This window comes from Gossypium arboreum, chromosome 5 (genome assembly GCF_025698485.1).
Source record: "Gossypium arboreum isolate Shixiya-1 chromosome 5, ASM2569848v2, whole genome shotgun sequence".
NCBI lineage: Eukaryota > Viridiplantae > Streptophyta > Magnoliopsida > Malvales > Malvaceae > Gossypium > Gossypium arboreum.
Window position 1 is genome coordinate 83,198,842 of NC_069074.1, and position 19,111 is coordinate 83,217,952.

The 19,111-nt window shown below is 32.8% G+C and overlaps 1 long non-coding RNA gene across 1 annotated transcript; it reads left to right on the forward strand.

Annotated features, from left to right (window-relative positions):
* Positions 1–2,115: 2,115 nt before the first annotated feature.
* Positions 2,116–3,014, forward strand: LOC108488422 (uncharacterized). Its single transcript, XR_001871753.2, has 2 exons — positions 2,116–2,444; positions 2,743–3,014. It is a non-coding gene; the product is annotated as an uncharacterized LOC108488422 (long non-coding RNA).
* Positions 3,015–19,111: the final 16,097 nt, after the last annotated feature.

The following is a 19,111-nucleotide window of genomic DNA, read 5'->3' on the forward strand; positions in this document are numbered from 1 at the left end:
TTTTTTTCTACAAATTGGGTTGAAGTGCGTGTAAAACCCTTATTTGAGCACTTTTGTAAAGGTTAAACTCTTATTTGACTATTTTGAAAAGTTTACCCTTATGTGAGCAACCTCTAAAAGGTTGACCCCTAATTTGAGCATTTACCCTTTTGGCTATTGATCAACTTTTTCATTATTAACCTTCTTTTTCATAAGTAGAATTATTTACATTTGATTGAATCAAAGTCGAATTAAGTGAAAAAAAAAAGGATTTAGTTAGTCTAGTTGGCAAATCCTAATTCATCATCCTTATTCAATTTGAATTTTTTTTAATAAAGTTAAGTGCAATGAAATTGTAATTGTCGAAACTATTTTTAAAGAGTTTTAAAAAAACGAGAATCGACTTTTAAAACAAAAGTTTGGAGTCGCCACCAACCTTTTTTTGAGGTGTAATCGGATCACCTTAAGGTTGATCATTTTAATAAAACATTTGATTTATTAAAATAATAATTTTAGGTCTACGAAAATTGAGAAAAAGGGTTCGGGAGTCGGTTACGAACGAGGAAGGGTTAGCACCCTCATAACGCCAAAATTGGTACCAATTGATTATTGAATGTCCTATCGTTGAAAATTTAGAAAAAATTTAAAATACGATTCATTTAAAAATGTATGAACAATTCGAATTGGATTTTAAGGTTCACTTGCTCCAAAGAAATAAAATACCACATCCAGCACGTTAGGACACGATACCTTAAGCTTCCAAAGACTGAGATCACCTCATAATTTCCAAAACACGCAATGAACTCTTAAAAGGGTACTCTGTTATTTGGCAAAACAGAAAAACGAAACCCAATACGTTAGGGCACGATTTTTCAAATTTTCAAACACGAAACATTGCCTTATTTTGAAGAGTTTGCGAATAAATAATTGTGAAACCGGCTCAAAATATATTCACTTGGTTTATTTGAAGGTAAAAATAATTGATATTTGGAGATAAGTTAAAATTTTAAATCATGATGCCATAACAAGAAATAAAGAAAATATAATTATAAACATGAAACGGTAATATGTGAATACGAATTAAAAACCAAAAAAACACGTGATACACAAAACAACATGAAAACTAGGAACCAATATAACGCAAAACAATTTAAAAACCATATGAAAAATATATAAAGGAATAACTTATATTAGAATTCAAAATAGCTCATACGTATTAAAAACAAATAATATATAAGTGATTATTAAAGTATGTATTGAAATGAATAATATGTAACACAATTTAAAATGAACAAATAGACTTAACAAATGACACACATATTTATATGAAAATAATAAATGAAAATAATATATATATACAAAGATACTAAAGTAACTAAAATAATCAATATAAAATAGGATCCATAAAAGAATCAAATTATACAAATAATTTTAAAGAAAATATATATAAAAATAAATTAGAAGAAAATATTTACATAATAGATTTGGAAAGAAAATATACATTAAAGATTTTAAAGAAACTATACAAATAAAATACCATAAAATTAAAAAATATTTGAAATAAACACAAACACATCATAAAATAACCTTAGCGACATTGATTATATATAGATTTAAAAGGAAACATGCAATCATAAATGATTCAAAAGAAAAACATAAAATAATAATAATAAAAATAATATATACAAAAACATAATATACAACAATTCAAAACTAATGATAAAAAAAATTATATATATATTAGTGTAAAAAACAAAACAATATAGATAATATACCAAACCATATATATATATACGCATAAATAAATAATATTGTAAAATACAAATAACTTAATAAAATTATATATGCATAAAGGAAGGAGATTAAGCAATAATAATAATAATAATTGAAATGAACAGTATATAGAAAGATTTGAAATAAACAATAATAAAACAGAAAAGTAATAAAGATATCAAAGCAGGGACAAATTTGAGATTAAAGTAAAATCTGAGATCTAAAAACTAAACATCACATTAACAAGGGGAACCAAATTGAATGTGCATGAGAAAGAGAGGGACCAACTGAGAAGTTATCCCCAAGCCCTCAAGCGTGTCACCTTAATACGGGCTCAAATGAATCTCAGGTCAAACCGTGTGGTGAAATTGAAACAAAAAATAAATGAATTTGAAAGAATAAGGAAGGAAGAAGGACCAAACGCGAAAATAAACTATTTTAAAAAAAGTTATGCGTATAGAGCAGGTCAAAAGTTGTCTGTCCCTTCCCCCAATGCTATCTTTTCCATTACTTCAATTTAAAACCTGTTTCAACAATCTTACTTTCTAAAAAAAAAACATTTTTTATTCTTGTTTGTGTAAAAGCTAAAAGCTTTTGAAAACTCTCTCAACCCACACCTTCCCCTTTCGCCGGTCGCCACCTCTGTCAAAGACCCACGCGTTATGGCCGCCGGCGACGCGAGCACAACCCCGGTAAGGTCCTTCCTCTCCCTTTATACCTCGTATTTGCGTTGAATTCGAATAAAAATAAAACAAAAGGGAGAAAGAGAATGGAAACATCAATGAACCTTTGGAATGCACTCTTCTACTTTTTGATTCTTGTATATTCTTGTTAAATATATATTCTCTGGTAATTTTTGAATCTGTGTTCTATTGCTCTTCTATTTGTCTCTGAAAAAAAAAAACAAAACCCCCCTTTACAATGAAAAATTGAAGGCTTTTATAGCCAAAAACCATACATTCTCTACCTATTTCTTTACTCTAATTGCAGGTGTTGTGATATGGTGGAGGAGTGCACGATCGTGGGTGTGCTGGCGTGGAGGAGTGGTGGAGAACGTGGGTGCATAGTGGTGCTGAAAATGGTTGTGGGCTAGGCCTAAGGAAATTTGGGCTTTTTGTTTTGGGTCATTGTAATTTGGCCTCTTTGGGATTTTGGGTGGAATTAGGTAGCCCGAGCAAAATTTGGGTTTCACAGTAATCAAATTAAATCGAATAAAATTTTTCAATTCAAAATAAATAAATAAATAAATAGGTCAATTAAAACTGTGTTGTCGATATAATTAAATTTCAAGTTAGAGCACAAAAACTTGTGACCATTTATATCCAAAAACTCGTTCAAAGCAAAATACAAGAAAAAACTAGATAACTTCATATGATGAATTCGATTTGGTAATTCACTTGGTTAAGGCCTCAGATTTATCATTTTAGAAAATGCTTAAAATTTATCATTTATATATATTTAGAATTATATATATATATATTTAAAATTCTAAAACTTTGGATTTTTAACTAAATATTTGAATTTTCAAAGATTTTTTTTTTAATTTTATTCAGAGAGTTCAAATTTCATATTATTGAAATTGATAGAGGCCAAATGACTGGGCATATTTTAAAGTATAAACCCCTACCATGTGTAATAGGATTATGACATTAAAATTTTTGGAACAGAATTAAAGAAGTTGGAACAAAATTTTAAAATTCATTATCAAACGAATTAATTTCTTATAAAATTTGTTTGATTCATTTACGCACATCATCACTTAGGTGAAAATTGAAATTTGCTACTATACTCTTGGTAAGTGTAACGCTTCAAAATGTAGGGTTAAAAGAATCGATTTATTAAAATCGTGGGCAATAGCCCAATAACTAAGCATATTATTCCGTTGTTCCAAAGATCTATCCATGTTGATTTCTTCATTTTATTCATGAATTTCGGCCAAAATGGGTCATCTACCAAACAACCCTTGAAACTTTCCAAACCCCAATTATTAAATCCCTTTCCTAATCACATAAGGAGTTTCCATTCAATTTCAAACCAAATTAGAATTTCTCTTTCTCTCTTCTTTAAATACATCCTTTTCTTTTGTTGCCTCTCTTCTTTTTCATAAAATCTTCATCATCTTTTGTTAGAAATTTTATATTCAAATCCCGAACCTAAAATCAATCTTGTTTAATCCGTTTTTAGTGTCGATCTCGTGAAACACCGTCAAATTCGTGTCTAAACGAGCCAAAATCAATAAGCAATCTTGTTTCTAATTCCGTAGAACCTTAGGATTCTAGGAAGGCATCGTTCTTGATAATCTTACAAATTGATTTCGAATCTTTTTGAGTTTTCCCAAAACTCTTGCTAAAATTCGATAAATCTTGAAAATCAATAAGTAATTCTTGTGCTTTTGTTGATCCAAAGACCTGTTGTAGGCGACCCAAATCAAATTTGGATGTAAAAATCGCCATACGAGATCCCAGAAGCCAGATGTGTGTTCTTTTACGAGAAATTCGAGGAAAAATCAAACTTAGCCAAGACACACGGCCTAAACCCTTCCACACGGCCTGACCACATGACCATGTGCTCCTATTTCTTAAATTTTACAATTTTAACTTAAAATTTTATATTTTGATCAATTTAGTCCTTGAATAGGTTCCACACTATTTATAGAGAACTAGATTATGCAATTAGGTCCCGAATTAGGAATAAAACAATGAGATATATGATGATTGGATTTATTAATTGAATTACTCTTGATTGATTGTTTGAATAGTGAATAATGTACATGTATTTTATGAATACTTGATTGAATGATCCAAATGCCTAAATTGTTGGAGAAATTGGATACCTAATTTATTCATAATTGTCATTGATTGGTTATGAGATAAAAAGTAAACGATATACTGATTAAATTTCTTGAAATGTATTTGTATTGCATTGGCATAGGTTGGGTTGATATGATCGAAGGAAGAACTGGTAGTATATCTGCATTTAATCGTTCATTGTGTTCTCACATTTACAATAGATTCCTACTGCGACAGTCTCACTATGTACCCATTGTTACAATAGATCTTAATTTTGACGTTTTCATTGTGCTCTCACGGTCCCTCTTACAACTCTTATTTGTGAGATGGTTGTGTTTCTGTAGTTATTGAGAACTTTTATTTACAATTACTCGAATCTGAATATTTTATTAAGTCCACAAATTGGAGTGATGGTGAAGGGAGTTCAGGGGAACTCCCAATTTTAGAGCGCTAGTGGTTGGGGGTAGGACCTTTTTGATAAACCAAAACTGTATGACATTCATAAAAACATGACCATACAAAACTATGATATTTGAGAATGATACATATATATATATACATATGTACTTTGTTGTGTGATCTAAAATATTTATATATGTGAAATTACTATAGAGAATTGCTCGATGAACAATGTTTTTGTAATAACCTAATTTTAGTAAAATCAAAAAGTGGTTTTAGGACCACAAATTCGACGATTTAATTATTATTTTATTAATATATTAATGTTTATAGATTCTTAGTGATGTCGCATAAAAATTTTGTTAAGAAATTTTAACGTTTGCATGCTTAATTAAGTAAAAGGGACTAAATCGTAAAAAGTGTAAAAGTGGAGTTCTATTAGCTAAAGGGGCTAAAAGACTATAGAAAGGAAATCTAATAGATTTAAATGGTAATTGTACCATTCTTAAAGTTAGTGGACATATATGGACATTGTTTAAGTGATTTTTAAGGTTAAAAACTAAGGTTAAAATAATAATTTGATAAATTAACTTAAACTAAAATTAAGTAAAAAATTGGTATCATCTTATACATTGTTTTTCTCCACCAAAAATTGAAGGAAGATAGTCATTTTTGAGCTTTAGGTTTTGGCTAACACTATAACCTTGCATATCAAGATAAATCTCAACCGGATCTAAACCGAGGAAAAGTGAAAGTCATGGATTAGCTCGATTATATTTCTACATTCTAGTTGTCTAGATTGTTATTGCTGACTTTTGGTTGGATTGAATCTTCGGCTCACACTATCCATCGATGTTGGTAGTTCTTGTGCTCCTTAAGGTTGTGACATGTATATGTGGCTTTATAGGTTGTTTTGGTACAATATGACAATATACTAGATTAAGTTGTTAGGTACTTTATTAAGGTTGTAAATAGGTATCTTTTTAGTACAATTAGAATGGTGTAGAAATGATCACTTGTGCTTTGTTTTGGCTTGTGAATGAATGAAGTGTTAAGCTTAAAATGGATCAAGGTTTATATGATTTAGTTGTCGATGTTGGATAAAATTGTGGTGCCTATGAAAGGCACATTGTTTGGTTGTTTTTAGGACATTGATATGGTATGTTATGTACAATCTGTAGTCTCAATTGTGGTATGATATTGAATTAGTTATGTATGTTTTAAATGTGGTAATGCATATGTTTAGGTAAGTTTATTTGTCAATGATTGAGGTGCCTTATTAGCATATTGGTTGGATGGATTTTTGGTCTTTTGAATATGTCTTTTTGTGCATGTTTTGGACATGTCTTAATTCATTGATCATGTATGCAAATTCTATTTTGGTACATGCTTGAATTGGGTAAAGGAAATGACTTGATTTTGGCCAATTTCTTGTCTATACAGCCTAAGACATTGGCGTGTATCTCAGTTGTGTTTGATACACAGCCATGCGACAAAGCCATGTGGTCTCTATAGGTTTTAAAGGTTGCAAGTCAAGTTGTTACATGGCCTAGAACACGGCCGTGTAAGGCCATTTCCCCACTAGTTTGATGTTGTTACCCTTTGATGAGTTTGACATAATTTTGGGTATGGATTGGTTGACTTTGCATGATGCTATTGTGAATTGTAGAAGAAAACATTTTGTGCTAAAATTCCAGGACGGTAAATGGGACCGAATTGAGTCAGACAAATTGGATGGTACATCTAATATAATCTCAGTGGTGACGGCACAGAAATATGTTAAAAAGGGTTGTGAAGCATATCTCGGTTACATAGTTGATTCCAAGGTTTCTGAATTGAAACTTAAATCTGTTCTGATTGTATGTGAGTTCTCAAATGTGTTTCAGAGGAATTACCAAGATTACCACAGACTAGAGAGGTTAAGTTTGCTATTGAATTGGTGCTGAGAACATCCCCAATATTGATAGCTCTATATAGAATGGCACAGACAGAATTGAAGAATTGAAAGCACAGCTGCAAGAGCTGACAGATAGGAGCTTTCCTCGGTCCAGTTTTTCTCCTTGGGGTGATCTTATGTTATTTGTTATGAAAAAGGATGTATCTATGCGATTATGTATCGAATATTGACTGCGAAACAAGGTGATGATCAAGAACAAGTATCCATTGCCACATATTGATGATCTATTTGATCAGTTGAAATGTGTAACAATTTTCTTAAAGATTGAACTTTTTTCTGGTTATTATCAATTGTGATTTAAAGACTCAGATGTTTTGAAAACTATATTCGGGACTAGGTACGAAGAATATAAATTTCTTATGATGTCGTTTGGTTTTGCTAACGCACATGCATTATTTATGTATTTGATGAACAAAATTTTCAGACTATACTTAGACAGATTCATAGTTGTAGCACCCCAAACCCGGCCCAGAAGTTATGGCCGGATCCGACATGCCACATCAAAAATGTTAAAAAAAAAATTTCCATTCGAAGTCCAGAAAATCGTACTTGATGTTCAAAAGATTAATTCATTAAGGGTTAAAGTGAATGGAAGTCATGCACCGTAGGAAACCGGAAAAGAGGTGGTGAGTCCATCGGATTGCTTAAGTACCAAGCTCCCTTCGGATCCAATCCTAGACATGCATATCGCCATTGCCACACCTTAACGTCATGGATATTTCTAGGAAACCGATTTGATTAAGTCATTTTTAGGAAAAGTGATTAATTTTGGAAAAATACTTTCATTGCGGAAGCTTTGCTTGTTGTCGTGTTATTTTGAAATCAACTGTTGTTTTTGAAAACGCGCCCTAAAGCTATCCAATTTCAACAGTTAAAATAAGTAATACCTATCTTAGTAATACATATTAAAACCATTAAAAATAATTAAGCGGCCTTCTTACATTTAAAAGCCCAAAACCTCAAACGTAATTAAAAGGATGTCCAGTTCACGAGAAGAAAATCAAACTTTCGAGCGGGTGGCCACTCCAATTCCCTCACGACTCCAAGCCCACTATGGTTGGGGATTTCTGCGTGGATGAAAATAAAAGGGGTGAGTTTGGGGAAACTCAGGTGTAAGGAAAACCCATTCAAAGCCCAAGTCACTCAAGCCCATTGGGACTAAGCCCATTCAGTAATAAGATACTGGGCGAGCCCTTTTCAGATTATAATAAACCGGGCCTTAGCCCCTTATTTAGATAACAATATGGCCCATAGGCACATTTCAAAATACATGCAACATCAATAACATATGCAAGCCCATTTGGGGAGACTACTCAACTCACTAACCACTACACTCCACCCGTACCAGCCATACACTCCATGTAGGGAATAGCTCAACCCACCCTGCCCAACACTCCACAATTGCAGCCTTCTTTGCGCTCGATTATCGATAAATTGAGGCAAAGCCTCCAAGACGTGGACAAGCCACTTTCAGTACTTCCTCCTGTCAATATCCCATCCCATGCATCGATAATAACAACATGGCATGCATAAATAAACAACGATCAAACATGCATTTAGGTCAATTTAACCTAGGGGTATTTCGGTAATTTATCACCTAGGGTAAACTGTACATTTTCCACATTTAAAGGTATTTCAGTAATTTATCTAATTTAGGGTTGTTCATGCATATTCCTACCTTTCACATACTAACAGAATTACGTACCGAGGGTTCTTACCGAATTGGGCCCGTTGGCCCATCATTCCAATTTTGGCCCATTAAGCCCAAAAATATCGAGGGCACAGAAATCATGCACTTTGCAGTCCAAATTTTGCAGCTTACTAAAAACATTAATCGATTTACCTCACGAGCATTCGCACACTCGTAAATCTACAAAATTCCTAGTTTTCGGCATTTCGGCTTTTCGACTTTTGCCGATCCAGACTAAGAAAGAGGGTGTTAGTTACACACCTGTTTGCAACGATATGCTGACGAGATCCACACACGAACCGCCTACAATTGGATTACTAACACGTTAATCTAACTATTCAAATACAAACTACGTATTAACCCCTTACAATATTCAGTCAACCACACCTACAGATCATAGTAAACTTATAAGAAAACAATAAGCAACTCATTAACAAATTTTTGTCAGTGTTTACCACATAATCATAATTTCACTGCAAGCTGTCTTCCTGAGCAACAGTAACTAAATCATTTATAATTGGATCTACGAAAATCCAAATCAAGTGCCGTTAATTTTCCCTGAAAATAGACTCATATATCTTCTATCCATAAAATTTTCAGAATTTTTGGTTTATCCAATCAATACCAGATTTTTCTCAAAGTTTCCCATGTTTCACTGTTTGACTAATCTGACCACTCTTCATTACGAATAAAATTTCTCATTGTACAGAATTCAAAATATGTTCTTGTTTATTTCATTAGAAACTAGACTCAATAAGCTTTAATTACATAATTTATTCAGCTTCTAATTCATCTCCCACAATTTATGGTGATTTTCCAAAGTCACGTTACTGCTGCTGTCCCAAGCGGATTTATTACCAAATCACTCTTTCACACCTAACTTGCATGCTTGTTATTTAAACATGTATATCACCAATCAATCATCACATATCTATGATTTTACTTAAGTATAATCTCCATTTCATCATTTTAAAGCACAACATGTTAGCCGATTTTTCCCCTTAGCATCTAAGGCACATGCATGCTCATTTGTTTGGCTCAACTTTATCTATCTTCCATTTTTCATCAAAAGAACATGAAACAACAACCATTTCCTTCATTTTAATTCATGACTAAATGCTCACAACACAACTAAAAACCAAAATATGCTTCAAGAGTTAAGGTAGAATCAAGAAGAACTCATGAACATCAAGATAGAAGCAAACTACCATGAACTTACCTTTAATTTTCTTCCCCAAGTGACCGAACATTCAAGAGCTTTCTCCTCTCCTTTCTCTTCTCTAACTTTAAGCTATGATGAACAAAGATGGACAAAACTTTGTTCTTTTCACCCTTTTCTTTTAATAAAATTTCATATTTCATCCATTTAATTCTTTAATACAAAAGACATGAAATTCCAATCATGGAACATTTACCTAACCCATTATCATGGAACATTTACCTAACCCATTATCATGAAACATTTACCTAACCCATTATCATGGAACATTTACCTAACCCATTATCAATTTGTATCAATTTGTACCATAAATTATGGATATCAAGTGTACATTTTGTCTACAACAACATGATGGCTGGCCACTTCATGTAAAATGGGAGGTTTGTCATGCAAATCCTCCTATTTTGCACTCCTATTTATTTGGTCACTTCAATTTAGCCTATAGCATTTTCAAACATTTTCACATAGGTCCTATTTCATAATTTCACTCACAAATGACAAAATTAAAGCATGAAATTTTGCCAACATTCACAGAATTCCCGAAAATTGGGGCATTACAATAGTTGTATTCATTGATAATATCCTAATCTATTCACGGGATGAGACAAAGCATTCCCAATATTTGAAGATTATTTGGCAAACTTTATGCTAAAAATAACTATGCGCTAAGTTTAGCAAATGTGAATTTTGGCTTTGAAAAGTTAGATTTTTGGGACATGTTGTATCGGCTGATGGCATTAGAGTTGATCAGAGAAAAATTTCAGCTGTGGTAGATTGGAAACCCCCAAGAAATGTATCTAAAGTCAGAAGTTTTCTAGGTTTAGCCGGGTATTTTAGAAGATTCGTTAATGGATTCTCGATTATTGATGTACCGTTGATGAATTTGTTGAAAAAATGTTAAATTTGAATGGTTAGAGAAATGTCAACAAAGCTTTAACCAATTAAAAGCATTGCTAACCGAGGCACGAGTATTAGTTCAACCAGAATCGGGTAAAGATATTGTAATTTGTAGTGATGCATTGTTGAATGGTTTGGGTTGTGTTCTGATGTAAGAGGGTAAAGTGATAGCGTATGCTTCTAGACAGTTGAAAGCGCATGAAAAGAATTATCCGACGGATGATTTAGATTGTGTAACAATTGTATTTTCTTTGAAAATTTGGCGACACCATTTGTACAGAGAAAAGTGTCATTTTTTGACAAATCATAAAAGCTTAAAGTATTTGTTGTCGCAAAAAGGTTTAAATATAAGACAACATAGATGGCTCGAATTACTGAAAGATTATGATTTAATCATTGAGTACCATCCAGGAAAGGCTAATGTTGTTGTTGATGCATTGAGTAGAAAATCTTTGACGATGGTTCGATTTTAGCCAAATTGAAAGCTAGACCTATGTTTTTGCAACATATTTGCGAAGCTAAAAAATGTGATGATGAGTTAAAGGAAACAGATCGAGATGACTTCTGACTCAGATTTTCATGTTGATTACTATGATAGTTTGTACTTCAAAGACAAATTTGTGTACCAAAAAATTTCGATCTTGTTCAGAAGATTTTACAGGAAGCTCACAATAGTAACTTATCTATTCATCCTAGTAGTAATAAAATGTATGGTGATTTGAAACAGATGTACTTGTGGCAAGGTATGAAACAAGAATTTCAGAGTTCGTATCATGATGTTTGGTCTGTTAGTAAGTTAAAGCTGAGCATCATGTAGCTTCAGGTTTATTACAACCAGTAATGATTCCAGAGTGGAAATGAGAACGTGTCACGATGGATTTGGTGTTAGGATTGCCTTTATCTCTGACAAAGAAAGATGCTGTTTGGGTCATTGTTGATTGTCTGACGAAGTCTACATATTTCATTCCAGTGTATACGGATTTTCACTCGATAAATTGGCATAGTTATATGTTGCTGAAATCGTTAAGTTGCATGGTATGCCACTTTCTATTATTTTCGACTGAGATCCATGGTTTACGTCTCGATTCTGGAGTAAATTACATAAAGCTCTAGGTAGTCGATTGCATTTTAGCACATCGTTTTATCTACAAATTGGTGGTCAATTTGAGTGAGTAATTCAAATACTCGAAGATATGCTTCGATGATGTGTTTTAGAATTCGAAGGTAATTGGGTAAGATTTCTACCATTGGTTGAATTTGTGTACAACAAAAATTATCAATCGAACATCAAAATGGAACTGTATAAGGCTTTGTATGGTCGAAAGTGTCGAACTTCATTATACTGGACTGACTCAGTGAGAAAAAATTATTTGGTGTTGATTTGATACGGGAAGCCGAAGAAAAAGTTAAAGTGATACGTGACAGTTTGAAAGCAGCTTTAGATCGATAGAAATCTTACACATATTTGAAAAGAAAGGATATTGAACTTCAAGTCAATGATAAAGTGTTTTTGAAAGTATCGCCGTAGAAGTGAGTCTTTCAGTTTGGCCGTAAAGGGAAGCTTAGTCTACAGTTTGTTAGGCCGTATGAGATCATTGAGAGAATCGAACCAGTAGCTTGCAAATTAGCTTTGCCGTCAGAGTTAGAAAAGATTCATAGCATATTCCATGTATCTATGTTATGGCTATATTGATCTAACCATTCACATGTGATTTCACCTATTGAGGTTAAGATTCAAGCAGATATGACCTACAATGAAGAACCGATCAGAATTCTAGCTTGAAAAGTTAAGGAAGTGAGAAATAACAACCTAACTTTAGTGAAAGTTCTTTGGAAATGTCTTGGTAGAAAAGAAGCTACCTGGGAAACAGAAGAAGCTATGAAAGTGCAATACCTGAACCTCTTTTCTGGTAAGATTTTTGGGGACGGAAATTCTTTTAGGAGGAGAGTTGTAGCATCCCATTTTTAGTGAAATAAAAATAGTGGTTTTGAGACCACAAATTTGATGAGAAAATTATTATTTTATTATTATTTCAATGTCCATATAATGTTAGTGATGTCGTATAAAAATTTCGTTAAGAAATTTTGATGTTTGCATGCTTAGTTAAGTAAAAAGGACTAAATCGTAAAAAGTGTAAAAGTGGAATTCTATTAGCTAAAGGGGCTAAAAGACTATGGAATGGAAATCTAATGGAATTAAATGGTAATTGTACCATTCTTAAAGTTAGTGGACATATATGGACATAGTTTAAGTGATTTCTAAGGTTAAAATCAAAGGTTAAAATAGTAATTTGATAAATTAACTTAAACTAAAAATAAGTAAAAAATTGGTATCATCTTCTACATTGTTTTTCTCTACTGAAAATTGAAGGAAGATAGCCATTTTTGAGCTTTAGGTTTTGGCTAACACTATAACCTTGCATATCAAGATAAATCTCAGCCAGATCTAAACCGAGGAAAGGTGAAAGTCATAGATTAGCTCGATCGTATTTCTATGTTCTAGTTGTCCAGATCGTTATTGCTCCATATGGTTATGGCATGTATATGTGAGTTTATAGGTTGTTTTGGTACAATATGACAATATACTAAATTAAGCTGTTAGGTACTTTATTAAGGTTGTAAATAGGTATCTTTTTAGTACAATTAGAATGGTGTGGAAATGATCACTTGTGATTTATTAAGCTCCATATGGTTTTGGCTTGTGAATAAATGAAGTGTTAAGCTAGAAATGGATTAAGGTTTATATGATTTAGTTGTCGATGTTGGATATAATTGTGGTGTTTATAAAAGGCACATTGGTTGGTTGTTTTTAGGACATTGATATGGTATGTTATGTTATGTTATGTTACTTGTAGTCCCAATTGTGGTATGATATTGAATTAGTTATGTAGATTTTAAATGTGGTAATGCATATGTTTAGGTAAGTTTATTTGGCTATGATTGAGGTGCTTTATTGGCATATTGGTTGGATGGATTATTGGTGTTCTAAATAAGTCTTTTTATGCATGTTTTGGACATGTCTTAATGCATTCATCAGGTGTGCAAATTGTGTTTAGGTACATGCTTGAATTGGGTGAAGGAAATGGCTTGATTTTGGCCAATTGGGTGAAGAATTGTTTGTACATACATGTTTGTGGTAAATGATGTTTTCGAGAGTTTTGAGTTGAAGACCATCAATGATATTTCTGTAAAAAGTTTCTAAAGGAAATCCAAGATAGTGAATAGGGTTCATTAGACATATTGTATGGATTGCATTGGAATTAGAGTTGCACAGCAGTAGTGTGATGGTTAATCTAGAATGAGGAATTTAAGATTTTGTGGTTAATTGATTTGTGTGACAGTGAGAATTTCGAGGACGAAATTCTTTTAAGGGGTGAGAGTTGTCACATCCCAAAAATTGGGTTAGTAGAAATTGGGTTAGTGAAACTAAGAGTGGTCACTTCTTGTTGATTTAGTGCTAAGGCTTTAGCTTTCCTTTAGGTCCCAAGTTTAAAATGCCTTATGTGCATTCAATAAAAGTATTTTATTTTACTATTTTTACCCCATAAAAGTGCCAAATTTTAAACTAGCCTAGCCCAAAAACTATTTTTTTTACATTTAACCCTTAATTTCTAATAACCCTAATTCTACATGAATTACCAAAACCTATTTCAATTAGGAAAAAAGAGTTATAAATAAGAACTCTTTACAAACCTTAAAATTTTTTAGCAAGAGAATTCTTCAAGAAAAACTGTCGAGTTCTTTCTTTTTCTCTTTTGCCAAATCAATTTTCAACTGAGGATTTCAAAGGTTTTCAAAATCATCGCTCTCCTCCTAGTAGATCATTGATCTCCTCATCCAAATTAAGATTTTTGTTGTAACATTCCAGACCCGACCTAGAAGTTTAAGATGAATCTGGATGAGTTATACCAATGTATTGAAAATTGATTTAAGTAATTATCTAGAAAGCATTCAAACTTTACTTGATTCGTGGCGAAAAATCTTTTCAGAGTTTAACGTAGAAAACCAAAATCATTTTTTCAACTTAAGTGGTTCTGTAGTTTTGCGTTAAAAATTATCAACTACTGGTGAATTTAGCAATAACCAAGGCGAGCTCAAAAACACACTCAAAAGCACTTTTACATTATTTGTGTGGTAATTGAGTATCGATGATGTAACTATCTAAATTTGGACAGGACGTTTAGGTCGTGTTTAGGGTGTAACAAAAGAACATCCAATATATCAATGCATGTATAGTTTATATTCATGATGCAATGCAATTAATGTTTTAATTTCTCATACGTCCATCTTAACTGCCCTCGAGCATTGCTCGACGCTCCGAAAACCCACTTTAATAACCGATCATCCCGGGGTTGATTTTCAATGACAATGGTTGTTCACTTGACATTTATGACGATGTCTTTTACTACAATAACTTACCACCCCGGTTTGGTTCAGTTTTGATGGTGTTTTAAACTATCATCCCGTCCTATCCGATTTAGATGGATTTTTACTACAATAATATATCATCTCGATTGTCTCGATTTGGTAGATTTTAGCCTACCATCCCAACTTATTCACTTTTGATGACATTATCGCCTACTTCGTTTAGTATTGACTTTCAGTGTGGACTTATTTTGGCACTATCTCCTACAGAACTCATTCATCCTCCATACCCAATTTCATGTAATTATGCATATATTCTTAGAATGATATATATATATTTTTTTATCATCAATCGATGTTATGCTTATCATGCACATTCAATATCTCATATTAACATTTAATGGCATTTATTCATCCATTCATATTAATTTCACATATACAATCTTTTTATGCAACAAGAACTTGTAACAATATATTTATATTAGATTGCTTAACATGCTTACTTCGCTAGCACATACATAACGAGTTCATATATACACATATAATTTGTGCGAGTTAAAAAAATAAAGTGTCATATGTACAAGATTTTTATGTGATTTAATAGGCCTAGTTATCTAGCACATGTATTGGTTCGCATATAGGCTCACATTTACCTAGGGTTCGTACAACATGTAAGCTCACATGTCCCTAGAGTTCGCATAACATACAGGGTTCACATATTAATTATCTAAGGTTCACATAATTAGCATAATGGGTTGCATGTATACAATGTTCGCGTAATATTCCCTTTAGTGTTTGCGTAATAAACATATAGGGTTTGGATATATAACATCTAGGGTTTACATGTCAACACATATAGGGTTTTCACATTACAACATATAGTGTTCGCACAGTACAACAATTCATATGGTTTGGCTAACATGGTTCGCATATGATGCATATAGGGTTCACATATCATGTCTCAATTATGGCACATACAAGGCTCACATATTACAATCCATAAAATCTGTATAACATAATCCTAGGGTTTGCATGTAACAAATTCGTATGTCATAACCTAGGGTTCACATATAATAAACTATAGTGTTCGCACACAGGCTCGCACATATATGGGGTTTGCACATACAGGTTCGCACATAAGAGTTCCAACACCTAGTGGTTGTACATAGGGGTTTGCACGTATGGGTTCGCACATAGGGGTTCGATGGGGGTTCTTACACATGTACTAACGATTCACTATGTCACACTACAAAACATGGGGGTTGGCGTACTCTGTCATACTATATAACGTGAGGGTTCACATATTACATCCTTTTATATAACATGTGTGTTCACATACCACATCATACTATATAACGTGGGGCTCGCATATATGTCATATCATACAGTAAGGTGGTTTACATACTAAAACATGTAGGGTTCATATCTTTTCACTAAGGGATGGCACATATATTCCTCGTAGGAGTTCGCCTAAGGGTTCCATGCAAGGCTCATGTATATGGGTTCACATGAAACAAATTGCTTACTTCTAATTTAAAAAATAATGTAACGCCTTATACCCGACCTAGAAGTTATGACCCGAGTGTGAATGTGACATTGATAATTTTAAAACTTTAACCCTTTGATATTGTAACACATCTTATTTTGAAAAATGAATATTCAGAAAACGAATAGTCAGAAAATAATAATTTTTAGTTAAACCTTTCGTGCAATCCTTAGAAGATCTCACGCTTGAAAACACTTAATTTATAGTAAAATCACATAATCATTTTCTTAGTTTAGTAGCGAAAAAATTTTCAGAGTTTTAGTTTGAAAACTAAATTTTAAGTTGTTAACTCGTATAATTTTGTAGTTTTAAGTTAAAAATACCAAAATAACAACCAAAACAAAAACCAAAAATGAAGTCTAAAAACATATTTATAGCCCAAAAATCCCAAAAAAGTTAATAACAGAAAACATCATAATAAATTAACCAAGAAAAATAATTCGAGCTCCTGTACGCCTTCCGGTCCTAAATTAACTAATTACTTGAAAAGGGCAAATATAGAAGGGTGAGTTATAAATCTCAGTGTGTAACTAAACTCAAACAGAGAACACAAATAACACAATAATCAGATCATAGAATTGCAAAGAACTTTATAACAATCAATTAAGCAAAACTCAGAATGCCTGCTTATGCCGATGTAGTATTTTTCAGAAAAACATAATGCAATTTTTTTAGAAAACTTCCTACCCAACTCCACTATACAGCAAAATAAAGTTCCTTAAAACTCATCCGTCCAAAAACAAACCAACAGATAATTGTGGACAATGCCACCAGAGTTGCAGTTAAAACTGCCTGATCGGATATATGTGGTCGAGCCACTATAACACAGCCAAATTACCATAACAGATATATGTGGTCGAGCCATTATAATTGTAGACAAGTTGCCAGTTAGAAATGTGATTAAACCACTAGATAATACAGATCATTAAACTGTCAGAGCTTCCTCCTTACCATAATATCCCAAACCCCATGCAATGTGTGTAACGCCTCGAAAATATGAATTATCAATTTGTTAAATTATGTCATAATTAATTGTTTATCTCAGCGATTAAGGGCTTGAGTGTGTGTTTGAGGTCTTGGGTTCGAGTCTCTCTGGGAGCTTTGAGAATTATTTATTTCTTTTTCTAAATGATCTTTTGGGCTGTTCAGTTAGTAGAATTTGGGTAAAAGTGGAAGACTGGGAACTTAGTTGGATAAGAATTGGGTTTGTTAGGATGTTTGGGATATTGTTTTTCTTTTTCCATTTATTTTATTTTATTATATTCTTTTTAACCTATTTTTCTTTAATTTTTTAATTTAAAAAGAAAGTACAAGATAAAAATCTCAATTATTACTCCACTATTCACATTCCACTTTTATTGCCAATTTCGTTTCAAACGTGGTTTTCATATTGTCTAGAAAGCTTTTGCTAAAAAAACTTCTTCTTTAGTTCTTTCTTTTTTCCTCTCTAAACTTCTTTGCTTTCTTGATCTTGGTCTCTTGGGTTACCAAATTTCTATAGCACATGCTTAATTGAATCATTTGAAACTCAAATCCTATGTAAGTGCGATCAATTTCATTCCTTCTATGATTGAATTTTTATGTCGTTATCTTTGGCTAAGTTGGGATTTTACTAGTTTTGTTTGCTTCGATTTTCGTTCTTAATTGTGTGGGATTCTCTAGGTGAAGATTGCGAACTGGGTTATCCACCAACGAATTGAGGCTTGTTAAGGTGCTGTCATCACATGAGGGTAAGTGACTAATGTTGTTTTTGGGTTGTAAGTTGCCAAAATAGTTGGTTAGTGTCGAATTCTTCAATTGATCGATTTGGGTTGATTAGATTTTAGCTAATAATTCGTTTAATTTATCTATTTAGGTATTGCATTGTGTGATTGTTGATTTTGCGTCAGTTTTTTGACCAGGTGTGTAACAAAAAACACAAAAAATAGCAAACTACGAAAGCTGAAAAACTGTCCAGTTGATGCCACATGGTCGTGTCATAGATCGTGTGCTGGACTATATGTGACAGACGGTTTGGGCTATTTGGGTCGTGTGGGCCACACGGGTGTGTGGGGGTCGTGTGGGCCCAAAAGTCAAGATTTTCCCTTAGGGCTAAACACATCACCCCGATCGACCATGGGCCTTCTGTAGGGTCAGTATGTGATTAAATGTACTGTAAAATATGAAATATGGTCATTTAGTAGTGTAAATTCTGTTGTCTGTAAGTATATTTGAGATGTCATGTGATAAGTAAACTCGAAAAATGTTATGTATGTGATTTGTATTTGATATGTCATGCATGTAAAACTGTAGCATGTAAGGATTCTGCTCTGATTAGGTCTATTTCTGGGATGGGCTATATTATGTGGAGGAAGTGTTTTTGTGAGTGGCTACACTTACCCATTATACTGGTAGAAAAGCTGTAAATATTCTATAAGTGTCTTAATGACACTAAGTGGTGTGTAGGGTTGGATGGATGTTTCATACCCCATAAGGTGTGTTGAAATGGTCGAAGATG